The 15,986-nt window shown below is 42.0% G+C and overlaps 1 protein-coding gene across 6 annotated transcripts in view; it reads right to left on the reverse strand.

Moving 5' to 3' along the window:
* Positions 1-15,986, reverse strand: part of sipa1l3 (signal-induced proliferation-associated 1 like 3) — a 76,166-nt gene that overhangs the window by 59,814 nt on the left and 366 nt on the right. The window contains exon 1 of one of the 6 annotated variants that reach the window (XM_031296653.2): positions 1,840-1,963. The exons of 4 other annotated variants lie outside the window; for them this stretch is intronic. The gene's annotated coding sequence lies outside the window, so the exon portion shown is untranslated. Of the gene's footprint in view, positions 1-1,839; positions 1,964-15,986 lie in introns of those variants that run through there. One more of the 6 variants, XM_031296656.2, reaches the window with a different exon arrangement.

Here is a 15,986-nt window from a genome sequence, read left to right on the forward strand (position 1 = left end):
GCATACTCGTCTACTGGTAATGGGAAAGGAGTCTACCAGTTATTTTTAGCGGGTTTACCTGTGTATTTTTTTCTTTTTTAGGGTTTATTCCTTTATTTAGAACAGCTGAAGAGAGACAAGAAAGTGGGGATGACATGCAGCAAAGGGCCTCAGGTCAGATTCGAACCTGGGCCGCTGGCAAGGACTGAATCTACATGGGGCGCACGCTCTACCAGGTGAGCTAGAGGCCGTCCCGGGTTTACCCGTGTTTAAAAAAAACCTGTATACACGCTAATTTTGGTGGAGAAAAGGTATAATTTTACTATGGATGAACAACACAACACAGAGCACTAGTGGTAGCATCACCAGAGATAATGTAGTCTTGAGGGAACAAAGATCTTTTATGAGATGGTAATGAGTCGTCATGGCTGCCCAAGCTCATCAGAGCTTTTATGCAGTGTTGGACTACATACCATCGTACTGTAGGCTGCTCTTTAAAGTGGAGTTCTAAGGAGCTTAGACTTGGCCAAAACTTGCATACACAAACACAAACTAAGAGTTTGGACCTCTCATCAGTGTGCTTTTTTACTTCTTCAGCATCTTTTTGATACTCTGTATAAAAAGCCCAATTTGTTCACCATCCCCACCCTGCGCTCCTCACACACACTCTTTAGTCAGCTCTCCCTTTCAGTGCTAGAACCAGCCTTTGTTAATTATAAATCTCACCCTGTCCTCTCCTCTTCCCCTAACAGGCGGGGGCAGATTAAATGCATGAGATGAGGAGGGATATTAAGAGAGGTATGAGAGGGAGAAAGAAGTGAGACCGAATGATTTGAAGGAAGAGGCCAGATGACATATATTTGTTTTTGTTTGTTTTGGGGAAAAGAGGGATAAAATAAGGACCGGGTAGCAACTGAGGAAGCGTGGCTGACCCCGATTTTGCCATGACTCCACTCTGCTACAAGGAGGGGGGAGTCCAGACGTAAACCTACAGTGACAGGGCTGCTGCTGCTACTCTAACATTGCACCCCCCACCAGTGAATCAGCCTTCACTTGTTCCTGTTTCTCCTCCTCCTTTTTCTCCTTCTCTAGCTCTGCTCTTCACGTTGCACTTACACAAAAGAGGGAAACTTCTTCAAATGTTGTGTGGATATCTCTGCTATGATGTAAATGCACTATATATTGGAAAATAAACAGATCTAAATCACAAGAACATTCAGCCACACTTAAAGTTGTGTGCACAATTTGGCTTAATCAATGGTTGTGGCCTGCATTTCTCAGTGCAATCCATCCATGTATGTGAAAAGGGGAAAGAGAAGCCTGCACATAAAGAATGCAAGGAACGGGGCATTGTGAGCCCATTTTATTAAGAAAGGGAGTCCAGCATAGTGTGAGGAAAACAGGCATGTGATGCTGGCTGTAAGCGGGGAGAGGATGGACTCTCAAACTGGACTGTAGTCAGACCCCTGGGTAAGAGGCCAGCCGAGCACAAACAAGTCTGGAGGGGGGGGCAAATACACAAGCCTGCCTGACCAGCTGTGAGCACTGGAAGGGCCAACAGGGAGACTCAACTCAAACCACAGCAGGGCTACTTCACTGGTGTGTTTATGACCAGGAAACAGCCTGACAACTCACACACACACAACTGACACAAACTCATTGCAAGATGGACAGAGTTACACTTATATCCACTTATAATACAAATAAAAACATCATAGTCATACAAATAATCATAAATTGTGAAGGGAGGATAAAAAAAACTCACTCTGATAACATTTCTAGGCAGTAAGACAAGAGCGCAGCCGTAAGCAAAAAACCATCAGCTCACTCTGGGAAGAGGATTAAAAGCACTAAGCTCACCGTTTTGGCAGGAGAGCCTCAGATGGTGTGCTAAGTGGGTTAAAGCACACCCCAAGTCTCATAATCGCTCCGGCATGCCCCCCTTCTCCTCCGTCCTTCTTCCCTCCGTCTGCCAACACCAGCCGAGGGGAGCAATTTGAAGTCCCACAGAATACTTGGGAGTTGCCAAGGTAGAGGGGGCTAGATTAAATCGAAAAGACGTGCGCCAAAACATGAACACACAACTTCATTTGGACCGTTCATCAGAATCACTTGAAGGACAACGACTAAGGGTTCCTTGCCGCGGGCGGGGGGATGCATCTTTTTACAAGGGTCTGCGGCTCTTCCTCTCACACCTACTGTAATGTGTGATCTAGTGTTTCCACCTCCCCTCCACAGTCTCTTTTTGTGAGGACATATTCTGACTGTGTTTAGAGCTAAAACTTTACATCTTTCTGTTTGACTCTTTTTATTATCTGTATGCACTCTCTGTGTGCTCTTATGCAAAAATGCATCTGGAGTCCACGTTGAATCCCTAGCCACCACAGACACCCCCATTTTTCACACAACGTCACTACCCAGACACTGTGGTAACATGAGTCTATGGTGAAACTGTAGTACTGTAGCTCAGCTAGGTCTGGCTCCGCTGTAGCACAGTCCCAGGCCCCAAAGAGACCAGGCACTGTTTGCCTGCGGGACTTTGACTAGTGAGAGCAAACAGAGTAAAGTACAGTAGGTCCATTGAGACTGAGCTGAAACACGGAGCTGCACAAAGTACTGCAAAAACTGAGAAACCATGAGAAAAGAGAAACAAAGAATGAGGGCTGCAAGCCAGGGAATTAAACCAGAGCAAATAGCACCACAAGTAAATCTCAAAGGTAACTGCATACTGTATATTTGTTAAAAAGCACGCCTATGTGCTTGGTGCAAAAACAGGGCCCCTTTCAACCCATCTCCACTGACAGAACTAGTTGGAGTAGTTGCAAAAGAAACTAATCTTACACAATATAAATTAAACAGCACTGCGTTTGTGTCTCTGATGGCCAGAAGACTGATCCTTCTAAAGTAAAAGGAAAAAACCCCACCCACCTATGTTTATTGTTTAAGGGATCAGATACAGTGGAATGACTCTGTTGGGAATTGCAAGTTGGATCTCTATATTGCTGAGATGTGCAGAAAACTGACAAGATATCTTATTTAATTCATATTTAAGGTGTCACAGTTTTTAAAATTTACTTAAATCACTTTTCTTACATAGAATTTATTTCATATTTGTATGTGTTTTCGTATTTTGCCGAGCTGTTCCCCGTCACACCATTTGCTTATTTGGATGCCATAATTGACACCCTGTGTTTCTTATTATTTGTTTAAAAATCAGCCAAAATAAATGTCCTACAATGCATGCATGCACATGTAATGCATCATACACACAAATAAACTTCTAAAAAATGAGAGGCAGGTGGAACAGAGTCTATTCAGAAGATGTTATAAAGAGGGTTTGTCTCTACTGAAAGAGGATTATAGGAGAAAGGTGTGGCTCCTTTTAACTCACTTTAGCATTGTGTGTGTGTGTGTGTGTGTGTGTGTGTGTGTGTGTGTGTCTTTGACTAGCCAATATGAACACCCCATTATGAAAAGTTAAATAAGGACACAGGATCTGGAAACCTGTTCCCCTCTAAACCAGCATATGGTTCTGTTGCTGAAGTTGATATAAGTGATATTTTTTCTATGCTTGTTGGTTTCAGGTCGCAGTAACAACCACACAATAGAGGTGAGGGGGAGTTTTACACACCGATAGAGATCTCAGCCCCTCAAAACTATCTCAGGCATCTGGACCGACAGCAGCATCTCTGAGGTGGAATTTGGCCAGTAATAACAGCTCAGTGGAGGGTGTGTCTGTTCCAACCAACCTCAAATAAAACTCCAACAGAGGGACTGTACCACCGTATCACCATCACCACTTTGTTCCTCAAACTTTGCCGCAGCTATAGGAACAGGGATGGCGTGAAGGCCTGCATGGCTGTCACTTTGCTCATTCTTCACCCTGCGTTCCAAAGTCATCACTGTCCCGGGCCTAAACTAGTGCAGAGTGCTGTCACAACAAGCTAAATCCCTCCAGAAGTCGCCTCTCTTTCTCTCCGTGTTTGGTTTAAAGCGTGGCGTGAGTCCAGGGTGTGGTTCTACAGCCATGCGTGCACTCACTCATGCATGTGCACCCACACTGAGCTGCACATGTGCTCACAAAAGTATACACTAGCCTAGTTGTTTTCCAGGCGCAGACAGCTATGAAAACATTGACCTAATGACAAAAAGTTTAGAGAAAATGAAGAAAAAGGTGGAGAAAGGGCAAGAGGATAGTTTAAGGTAGAATTTGTCGTTTGAGGGAAATGATATTCCATTTTTTGCCGAGAGTTAAATGAGAAGAACAATACCACTGTGTCTATGCATAAACTGTGGAGCTAGAGTCAACAGTGAATTGTCTTAGTTTAGCATAAAGTAGGGCCCTATGATTACGTGATGCGGAAAACACAGACGGAATCACGGAATCTACAAATGAAAACATAATTCTCTTATACACGCGGAATCGCATGGAATTTGCATATATTTTGTTGACATATTAAATAAACGATTTTCTTTTTTACTTCCTTCTCATTTTAAAACAACAAGCGTAGAAAGGTCTTTACCTAAACCGTGGCCAAATGACATTGTTAAACATGTTGCCTAGTAACCATACGTCCTCGAATATTCACGTTCACGTCAAGTTTGTTGCGTGGGGAAAAAAATGTCGAAGCGAGTGGCTCCTGATAAGCCAACGGTGGCAAAAAAATATTCCGGGAACCACAACTTGTCATTTTAACATTTTGGTTTTAGTGTAGATTAAACAGCGAGATTTAACATATAAGTTAGTGAGCTTTAGAGGTGCTGGTAGGTGAATTTCCTTAACATTGGGCAGACCCAGGCTAACTGCCCCCCCACCCCCCTTTTCCCAGTCTTTATGCTAAGCTAAGTGCCTTCTGGCTCCAGGTTCATATTTAACCGAAAGATATGAGAGTGGTATGGATCTTCTCATCTAACTGTTGTCAAGAACGTGTTAAGTAAGTGTATTTCCCAAATGTTGATTATTCTTTTATAAACTAAAAAAAATCTACAGCCTAGAGGCTCCCCACTGGGCTGCCAACATTCCTGTCAAATTCAGGCGTGGGAACCACTAGAAAAACACAGCCCTCTGTAGACTGTGCATGTGAGTGTACACATCGGGAGGGGAGGGGTCTGCTGTAGGTGCTTGTCAGAAATGTTTTTAATGGACGCAGCCATGTGTGTGCTGAGGTGTTTGGGCTGAGAGCAGTGACAAGAGTTCATGAGGTTGCCTAAGTGCATGTCTGAGGCGGAGGAGAGGGGAGACACTGTTGACGGATGGAGTGCCTTTGGGCAACAAAGTGGGTCAAGCGAGTTTCATCCAGGGGCGGAGTGATAGCAGTACACACTTCAGTACACACACACACAGGCAGTCACCGAGTACCTGCAGCACAGAGACAAAATGTCCACGGTCCTCTCTTGTTGTGAATCTTTTTGTGTTGCATCTCTCAATCGTACTCATCACAGCGAGAGGAGATCCGCTCCACATACACACCCTCTCCAGAGACAACCACACAACAGACAATGGAACCTGGGGGCTCTCGTCTCTCTCTGGGGGTGGGAGGGATTGTATCACATTTAGACTTTTTTTTTATCGTGACTACCACTGTGTTTTGTTCTCCTTTTTTGATTATCGTTATTATTATTTCTCTGGTAGAGCCTCGCCTCACACACTGAACCAGACCGTTGTCTAATCAGAGCTCGGCTGCAGAGATCACGGGCAAAACAGAGAAAGAAAAGGGAGGACGAATCAAGGAGGTGAAAGACGAGATGGAAGCACATGAGTTGGCTTTCTTCTACCAACAGGCCTCCCTTTTAGCCTCTTCCTCTGTCTGTATCCTTCTATCCCTCCTCCCCTGTCAAGCCATGACTCTCCCTCTGAGTTATCAGCTCATCCGTCTCCTCCTCTCCCACGATGATAACAGGCTCTACTGTTGTGTGCAGAAACACCCAAACTTCTGTCACTTCCCTCTCCCCTCCACTGCTCTCTGGCCTACTCCTATGGGACAGTTAACGAGGCTCTCGCTCACACACTCTTAACAAAGCACTCACCAAACACTCACATACTGGTGTGGAAGACAGTTAGTATCACTGTCTCAGGCTACAGCAAATAATTGAATTGATAACTGATGCTTTTGACCATAATAAAAAAGAGTATTTATGACATAAACAAGTGCCGACCATCCCTTATAGCAGTGCAGTGCATGATCTGAAAGCAGCTGGGCAGCAGCCAAGTCTGCAGAGTGGAATCACTTCCAACCAAAGACTAAAAACCGTAAAAGAGCTAGGCATTACAATGCAAGTGGTTCAAAGAGTGGCATCTATCAGCAGAGCTAATTACAATTTAATCAAGAACTTAAATAAACAGCACTGCAAGGCATACGCGTTGTCACATGTAGGAGCTCAGAAGACGTCTGTGCTAAAATAAAGAACAGATATAAGTGTATTGTGCTGGGGGGAGCCACACTGTATTTTCCTCTTAACACTGTTTGAAAGACAGGACCAAAGTTAAATGTCTGCTCCTTATAACTACTTTGTGTGACTTAACACTGGATTGATTCGAGATGTATTTTATAAAAAATATAGTTTATGTAATTATAAACATATTGTACTGGTATGCTCCACTGAAGATACTCAGAGCATGTATTTTAGATGGAGAAAAACTTCTAACCAGGATACCTATTCTGTAGTTTCCTCATGCTACAAGCACCAGTTGTTGCTTTGAGATGGTACAAACTGATTTAATGTGACTTAATATGAAGATGCTGTCGCTTTGGTTTCATAAATTGGTAAACTAACCTTCATAAAGGCCAGCCAGAAACAACCAGAAGATACTAGAGTATACTAGTAGTAGTATACTATAGTTTTTGGGTTACCTATATCACTACATTATTATTGCTTTTCTTGAAGCATTCCCACAACCTGCTACACTTAAGTCTTTGTTTGTGTTGAACTTTTAAATATAAAGAGAATTAAGGCCATGTTCTGACAGAATGATTAGCACACACATTAAAATGCGGCCCGTTCATTAATTTCTTTGAGGCTACTGCGTTAACACAGCGGGGTGCTATGGCAAAAAAAAGCAAAGTCATCCGGCAAAAAATGTTGAAATTTGCTCATCATCTGGCAATGCACTAGCCTGGTCCTACCAGACTCTTGTACATTTCATTTGTACAGAGAGTCTGGCCTCTCTCCATTGACAAGTGTTAACTTCCTTGAAGGCGGGGACTTTGTTGAATTTTCAAACTATTGGATCTGCCATAACCAATCGCTAACGTTGGGTCGTGACGTATGTCATGCGCATGTGCAACAAGAGGGGAGACTGTCAAGGCTATTAGCATTAGCACAGCTAGCGTTAGCCTTAGCCAACTCCTTCACCACTAACAGAGCGAGCTGGAAAATCAAACTTTTCCTGAACCCCGTGGGGAGGAGGGCCACAACATCATGGCCACAAACACAACTCAGCAAAGATTGTTCTTGCTCGGGCTTAAACTTCTGGATATTCGGCAGCGTTGCCACAACGGACCGAATGGCTTCGCTCGCATCTTTCTAGCGCACGTCCTCAAAGTCATCGTTCTCAGCCACTCCCTCTGTTCGCTGATTGGACCGCCAAAAACTTGGGTCAAGAAAACCCAAGAATATACCGCTAACCCAGACGGAGTACTGAAGGGAAATGAAAATTGAGCATAAGTACGTAGGAGGGCGGAGCCAGGCTAGCAATGCACTGCATTGGCTATTCAAATATGTGCAAGCTGGGATTCCTGGTATATTACTTTGTAACGAGAATTATGTCATTCTATTCTTTACCTCTCGATCATTGTAATAGAGGATAAAATGACGAAAATGTTGCAGTGATAACTTTCAAGTCGTAAAATATTTCCTCACAGTATTATAAACTGCTATGCAGTGTTTTGGCATCTAATATGACTTCAAACTAATAACTCAAAGTGGCCCTCCAGCATCTTACCTAAAGCAACACACCCCCATCTCTTGCATTTTTTTAGTCTGAACACCCACTAAAAGAGGCAATGAGCTTGGTTATGTGATGACAAATTGATCACAGGAAACAGTTGATTTATGTAGTTATCGTATATACATACACAAACAGTGAATTACATATTCAGCAAGGTTTCTTTTTAAAAGCGCAGAAACAAAACAGTTGTATACAGTATATTTCCGTGAAAATCCCCTTATGTCCCACTCATAGAGCGGATTTAACATAATGCCCTGCATCAGTGACAGCCCAAATACATTAGCATACCATACGCTCTCTGTGCAAAGTAGACTAAATTAACTTGTGTGGAAATAGCCCGCTAAATAGCCTCTATCCCGGTATCAAATCTGATTTGGAAATGAGGAGGAAAGAACATTTTGATACAGTACCATAAAAACTGGGCCAAGAGGCATTCATGGAATGACCACGTTATACTCAATTAGCATTAAAACAATGGCTCCACAGTCAGCAATAGCCTGAGATCAAGAGCTGTGAAGAGGCAGAGGGATGTAGAGACCATATGAATGTCTCTAGGAATGGCTGCATGTGCAGTATACGTATGGTTGCCTCTCTGCACAGATACCACAAAGTGACGGAAAAGAAAGAGACACTGACTTTTGATGTCGTTTCATAATACATTTTACAATGAGACAGAAGAAAGAAAAAAAACTTAAAAACATCTTTAAAACTCACCCATTCCCACCCAGACACATAACCACACACACATAAATGAGGCTGTGTGTGTGTTTATCTGTCTGTTTTAAACAAATGTGCAGGACACACTAAAAGCAAAACATCCTGAGGGGAAGGGGGAAACATGCAAATCTATCTACACGTTTCCTGGTGGTGTTTGGTGTTACGCCCTTTTCTCCAACTGTTTTTTTTCAACGGCATTTGGCGATGAGCTGAACTACACTAAACTATCCCAACAATGAATGGGAACATATAAAGTCCAGGATATCAGCTGCATGCCAGAGACAAATTACGTTAACATTTTTCTGCGCTTGGAAGAAATGTTTTTACTCATGTCCTGCGATGAACTGGTCTTTCGTCTCCGTGACTGATCTGTGCACGGCCACTTCTCTCCCCGATGCCTATTGTCTGATTCATAGCAACACTCATCTCCACCACACACTTGCATCCTCCCCAGTCCATACTCACTTCCTGTCCAACAGCTTGACCTCCAATAGGCAGCACAGAGAGCCAAAAGGAGCAAAGAGGCTGCCAAGCGCCTCCAAATAAAATACAGATGGAATTTCACATGAGGTGTCTGGGGACTACAAAGATGCTTGTATTAACTGTGGTCATACACACATCGTTCACGGTGAATAATTGACTGATTGTGCAGACATAGTGGGCTGGGTCATTACAACCTCTTGTTGATCCAGTGATTCAGGACATTGACTGAGAGGAAGGGCTTTTAAACTTCCTCATTCAAATTAACATTCTTGGTAAACGATTGCAAACATCCTGTCATTATTAACATGAAAATAGGTTAGAAACAAGAAGCAAACGCTATCTTAGATCAGCACGAATATTTAAAGCTAAATAAAAAGATAACATGATAGTAGGTGCCTTGAAATTGCTCTCTGTTGGCTGCTGTTCTTACTTCATTAGGCTGTGTGTCTTTGATTGGGAGTCGATTATTGGTCAGTCAGTTGACAGAAGATTATTCAACAACTATGTTTATAAATAAGTCATTATTTGAGAACAAATGGCAACTATTGGAAATTCAATTTTAATTAAATGTCATTTTACTAAATGAATAATCAGATTAATTGAAAATGAAATAAATAGTTGAAGCCCTAGTGTTATCATATGGTCAAAGTCTAAGGCCCAGAAAATAGAGCTGCAACTAAAATCGTTTCAATAAATCTGGCAGTTCTTTATTTGATTATGTGCTTAGTCTGTCAGAAAGTAGTAAAGAATAATGCCTATTACAATTTCTCAGAACCCAAGTTGCCAAATAAATGTCTTGCTTTGTATGGCCAACGGTAAAATACCCAAAGATATTTAATTTATGTAATTATACTTATGATATATGACCAAAAAAAAAACAGCAAATCACCACACTTAAGAAGCTTTTGCCTGAAAACAATCACTGAAATGATCGCTCAACTATAACTGTAGCGTATCCTTTCGATTCTTTGCTGCAGCCACACACAAAAAAAAAAAAAAAAAAAAATGATTAGCAAGCGAGCTCATGACTTGACAGTTGTGTGATGGTCAAGCTCATGTGTATGTGGGCCTCACAAGGTTAATTTACTCCTCCTCACTCCATAAAAACAGATGGAGACAGAATCAGCTGTTTCCTGTCATGCAGGATTTCCTCTTTCCAGAACATCTCTGCTATGTTAGTGTGTAACAGAGCTCTTTGTGTACACACAAACACACACACCACCTGTCAGCCCTATGTGTGAAGCCCAAGTTATAGGGACATATATATGAAGCAGGTGTAACAACAACACACTCCTCCCCTAAAAGCAGCAGACAAACTCAACTCCCAAGACACAAGAAACAAGTCGGAGGAATAAAGGCAATGAAGACTTTACAGAAAGAAAGGTGGCTGCTGCTGCTGCCCCTCTCAGCTGCTTAACGATTCATATCAATGGATGTGTCTCTGAATGCTTTGCAAGTCTCTACAACAAAGCCTGTTCCCCAGAGTTAGAATGCACGATTTGTGCTTCTATCATCAACCGTCTATTACAGCCTAGCACTGAAACCCCATTTAGCATCACCAGTCCCTTTTGAAAGAGGAATATAGGCCAGAGAGAAAAATTATAAAGGGGGGAGAGTAACAGATAAGAGCTCTTTATGTTATGGAGATGAGCACATTCAGTACTGCTCAGGGACTAGGCAGGTACAGCCAGTTATTGCAACAATTTCTACTCGCATGGCCTTGAATTCAGCATGAGAATGAAGAAATAACCCAAACAGTCATGTCTGGTTGTCTGTGAAAATCTTCACATTCTTTTAATTGCAATAAACAGATATCCAAGTGTAAACTCATCATCTGACAGGGCTGAGTGCAGGCTCTCTGTTAAGTGGACACCTATTTGTAAATCTGAGTGGCCTCCACTTTAAATCACTCTTTATGTACAGCACTTTGTCAGGCTGTCTAAATGATTTGTAGCAAATGTATACATCCTATAACCCGTCAAAAGCGTAGTGTTAAGTCCAATAACCCTGGTTAAGTGTGTTGTGGACGGATGGTGAGGCATTCCCCCTCACTCTCTCGCTCTGCTACCAACGCTGACCAGGGGGAGGACGCAGGCCGACCTGTGGCAAGAAAGGCCTCCTCAAAATCTGTGTTTATCCTCTCGCTAAAACCAGCAGGCTATATTTACCCCAGTCAAACCTACCCAGAGCAGAGACAGTCAAGAGAAGAAAGATGTAGCGCTTGGGACATATACCCTAACCTCTATAAAAGACAGAAAATGCACACTGTCAGTCAGCGCTATCAGCCAAATGCAAGCACATTTTTAGACATTTACCGTGCAAGACTGTGATTCTCTCTCCAATTCATTCTCTTCACTGAGAAGAAGACACAGATTGGTAAACAACACATTGAAGGACATTTGGCCTCTGCAGGAGTGAGAAGAAGAGAAGAGGAGGGAGACTTGCTTGATAGATCAAATGCCTACCTACCTAACAAATGTTTTATAGCGGCACAAAAGGCCATAAAGTAGAGACTCATTTCAGGAAACGTTGGTGTGCTCCTCTTTCTGTAAATCTCTGACCTCTTGACATAACGTCATGCATGCTGACTTATGGATAAGACCCTCAAGGGAGGCAAATACATCAAGGAGAGTGGAGGGGTCTGATGCCATTTCATCCTAATCTGTCAACACCTGCACTTTGACTAATACACGTGTGTATGACACAGCCAGGCCTACTGAACACACATGTACATGAGACTGCTGTCATTGGTTAAATCTCTTGAGTAGAAGTCAAAACACTCCAGCACATTGTCTCGGTTACTGCTGGTATTTGTATTGATGCTGTTTAGACAAGCATCACAGCAGTATCCTACTGTAGATGTTGAGTAAATGATACAGTCGTTAACCCATCATCTGTAGTAGCAGTAGTAGTAGTAGTAGTAGTAGTACTAGTATGTATAAGGGAACCGTTTTAATGCTTGTTCATATAGACCTAACTGATGAAGGTTGTGTAGTTCTCAGTTTCTCTCTATATCCACGCTGCCTCTCGCCCACACAGTACGCTCTCTGTTTATGTGCTGCTGTCTCTCGGCATTTTTCTGGAGTGTAGCATTTTCTTTATATCATCGACTTATGTGAATATTGTAGTTTGAAAATAGTGCCTGGAGTGCAATGTAATTGTATTTTGTTTTATCTTACGGTAATTTAGAATCACATTTAATGCTGTTTTAAATTCCTTGCTTGCCTTCATTTTTGTTTTTTTATTTGAGATAATTCTGTTTACGCATCCAAGAGGTGCTGTATGATCGGAGTACGTTTTATTACTGTGTCACAGTGACAACGTTGACTTAAGAATTTGGAGATTGTGTGGCAGGTATAAGGTCCCCTCCAGGGTGGTTTTTATTTGCTTACTCTATACATATTTAAATGCAATAAAAAAATCATCAGACAACAGAAAAGTTAAAGTATATTATCAACCCAAATGGAAACACCTGTTCACCGCAGTCAATGAATTGCATTCAACCCCGGTTCGGAAGAGGCTGTGATACCAGGTGGGATGACCCATTCAGATTAACCACTGACAGGGGTTGAACCAATTAACCACCGGTATGATGAGCCAGAAATAAACAGAAAAAAGCTAAAGTTTAAGACAATGCTACATTTTCAGCAGCCCCCCTGAAAACACACACGCAGCGGTCACTGTGCACCCTGACACAGACCAGATGGGATCTTTAGCCTGAGGTATCGTCCTCCCTCTCTGTGACCTATCGGGATACACCCAATTATAGTGATTGATGTTGTTTGAGGTGCTTCAGTGTGTGTGTGTATGCTGTGTTCTTTTGCACACTGTGAGAACACACAATTGTTTATTTCTATTAACCTTTATTTAACTAAGACGGGGATGAGAGGATTAAATACAAAACTGGAAAGAGGCTTTTTTTGTTCTAAAATTACAAATAGCAGGAGGGCTGCCAAGGTGTCGTGGTTAGGAAAGGAGAACTTTAACTAGAGTTGGTGCCAAAACAAAATCTTTGCCGTCTTAAAAACATCAAAAAAAAAGACCCTGATGGAAATGTATTGTTGATCAAAAAGATCACCTGTGTGTGCGTTCTTTAAAATCCTTGAACGAGGAAAAATCAACAACTGATGAGTCGCCTCTACCAAGATACGACATGGTGATTCAGCGTAATGTTTACAGGCGAAATAACTCAGGTGGCCCACATTCAGCTCTCTTTGAAGACAGGATCCTTTGTTCCCACAGCCGTGAGCAATGACACACTGAAATAAGTTGCACAAAATATGAGATGTTCTTCAAGATCACAGACTGTAAGACATCGTTATCTGGTACCCAGTGGAGCCAACTACAAGCCGACTGCTGGAGGTGCTTTACAACTATGTGACGTTGGCCCAGAGTTGTGAAATAAGTGTCGATTAACACAGATAATGTGATATTGTTGTCAAAAATACTAAAATCAACATGGTTATACAGATATTATGGACCTGGCATGACTTTATTTATTTTTTTTAACAGTGTAGTATTGGCAGCTAAACATATTCGGGACAAAATCTAAAAAGGTATGAACCATGGTTACGAAAGGTTCTGAGTAGGAAGGTAAAGTTTTACCAGATAAATTGGATTCTTGAAATGTGTCAATTATTTGACTAGTTTCAGGGTGATGCATTTTTCCCACCAAAAGAGTTCAGAAATATTGTATAGCTTAGATTTTGTCCTTTTGCTCTTAATAGCATGGGGTTAAGGACAGTAATTTTAAAGATGTCTTGCATTGACTTTAATTGAGTTACATGACCCAAATTGTACATCCTGGAGAACAATATGGCATTTGGCAAAGGGTTTTGTTACTTGAGCATGCAGAAATAAACGCAGCATAACCTAGACTAAATACTAGACTGTGCAGATTTTTTTATGCAATGTTAATACCAGAACTTTAAGAATGAGATATTTAAAAGAAGAATGCGAAGGATAGGCCTATTTAAAACAAACATGCCAATTAGATTAATAGTGTCATTTTAAGTGCTCGGTTGGCTGCTTGCCTTGGCATGCTTTATCAAGTCAAAAAGGCTTATTACACCATAACTATAACAGCATCACACTGCACTAGGTCTACATAATAGTGGAGTTAAGGTGTTCAACTATAACGTTTAGATAACATAATCATTGCATTAGAAGATTCTAACTCCAATGTATCAATACTACAGTCTGAACGTCCTACTACTTTCTGCAGGTTTGCTTTATCTCTTGGAAGTCACAAGCTCCTGTTGTTTTCTGTACATCCATCAAAAACAGCTTGCAGGGACATGTTGCTAAAATCACTGCTGTAATAAATCATGCTGCATGTGCACTGCAGCTTTTTCTTCAACTATCAATTTATGGAATTGTTTTGCTTCGTCAGACAGGTAGAGAGTTACAAAAGAAGATAGGAAAGGAGCATAGGACCTGAGATTACAACAGTGAAGGTTATGAGCAGTAAGGCAGCAAGACTCTACAAGAGCAGTGGGTCTGATCAAAGTGTCATTACTGGCATAACATTCTTTGAATTTTCAGCTTAAAACATTCATTCATTCAACACTGAAACTGCACAGACTGATAAGATCACAGGCCACAAATAGCACGTCTGCTTAGCTTTGCTTTCGATAAGGAACATTTTCAAACAACCATTTAAAGGATGGAAATTATTTCTTGGAAAATATAAATAGAGCGCATTGTATAACTAACTTCTGCAGTCTGGTGCACTGCCTTTTATCAAAGGTAACTGGATTTACAATATGGAGAACCATGTCAATATTATTCAGCATAAAACTTCACAGTTCAGAACTGCATTTAAATCTGATCTCCTCTCAAATGGAGGATGAAATGCAGGATTTCCCCATTGTGCAGCAAACAGTGGGCAGTGCTGTGTTCTACTGCTTAATCGCCAGTAACAGCAGCAAGTTGCTGTTACAGGCGGGTGAGCAGAAGGATAACCAGGGTAACACATTTAAGCATCTTCCCCGGTATAATAGTTATTCCATTAGTTCCAGATGGGAAGCAACCAGAGTAAATGATGCCCAGAATATGTGCAGTGCTGCCATGCTCTGCTGCTCTTGCACGACTGATCCATCATGCTGAAACTCGACGTGTCATTTCCTGAAGGCTGGGGAATACAGCAGCAACAAGGGGGATCTCTATGAAAGGGAGACGACACGCCGAGGCATCATCACCTGCCTCATCATCATCACACCTTCAGTGTACACACTCGACCGCACAAACACACATAAATAAATGTCTACTATGCACTTGCAAATCCTGCGCACTGTGCACGCGTCTTGACAGATGAACAGAGTCTGCGTGTCCAACCACCAACCAATCAATTTACCTTTTATGACCACATTTGAAACATGTTGCATGCGGCAAACCAGTGGCATTTGAAACTACTGCAACACTCAATACGTACGTGCGTGTGTGTGTGTGTGTGTGTGTGTGTGTAACCGCCCAGCCAAAATGTGTCCCATGCAGCTCATTCTGAAACAAATCTCCAGCCAAGGCAACTTCCGATTGCAGCACAACTACTCGAAATTCAAAGCTCGTCCAGGCTAACTAGCTGGCTAGCTCTGCTCCCAAACAAAGCTCCCATTGTCTGGAACTTGTAGTCTCACCGTTTTGTCTTGGCCCTTACAACTGCGATTAACTCAGTTACGAAAAACTACATATCCGAAGTCTGCACAGCAGTGAGCATGCGCACTGGAACCTTAACGATCAGTAAGGTTGTAGAATATTTAGTAGTTAATGAATTGTTGCGGGTAGCGGCATATTTGAGGCCATATATCGACTCTGTTGAATGGCCGGAGGTCAAAGTGAAGCGTTGAGCCAGTGTGAACGG

The sequence above is a fragment of the Sander lucioperca genome, chromosome 5, assembly GCF_008315115.2.
Source record: "Sander lucioperca isolate FBNREF2018 chromosome 5, SLUC_FBN_1.2, whole genome shotgun sequence".
Lineage (NCBI taxonomy): Eukaryota > Metazoa > Chordata > Actinopteri > Perciformes > Percidae > Sander > Sander lucioperca.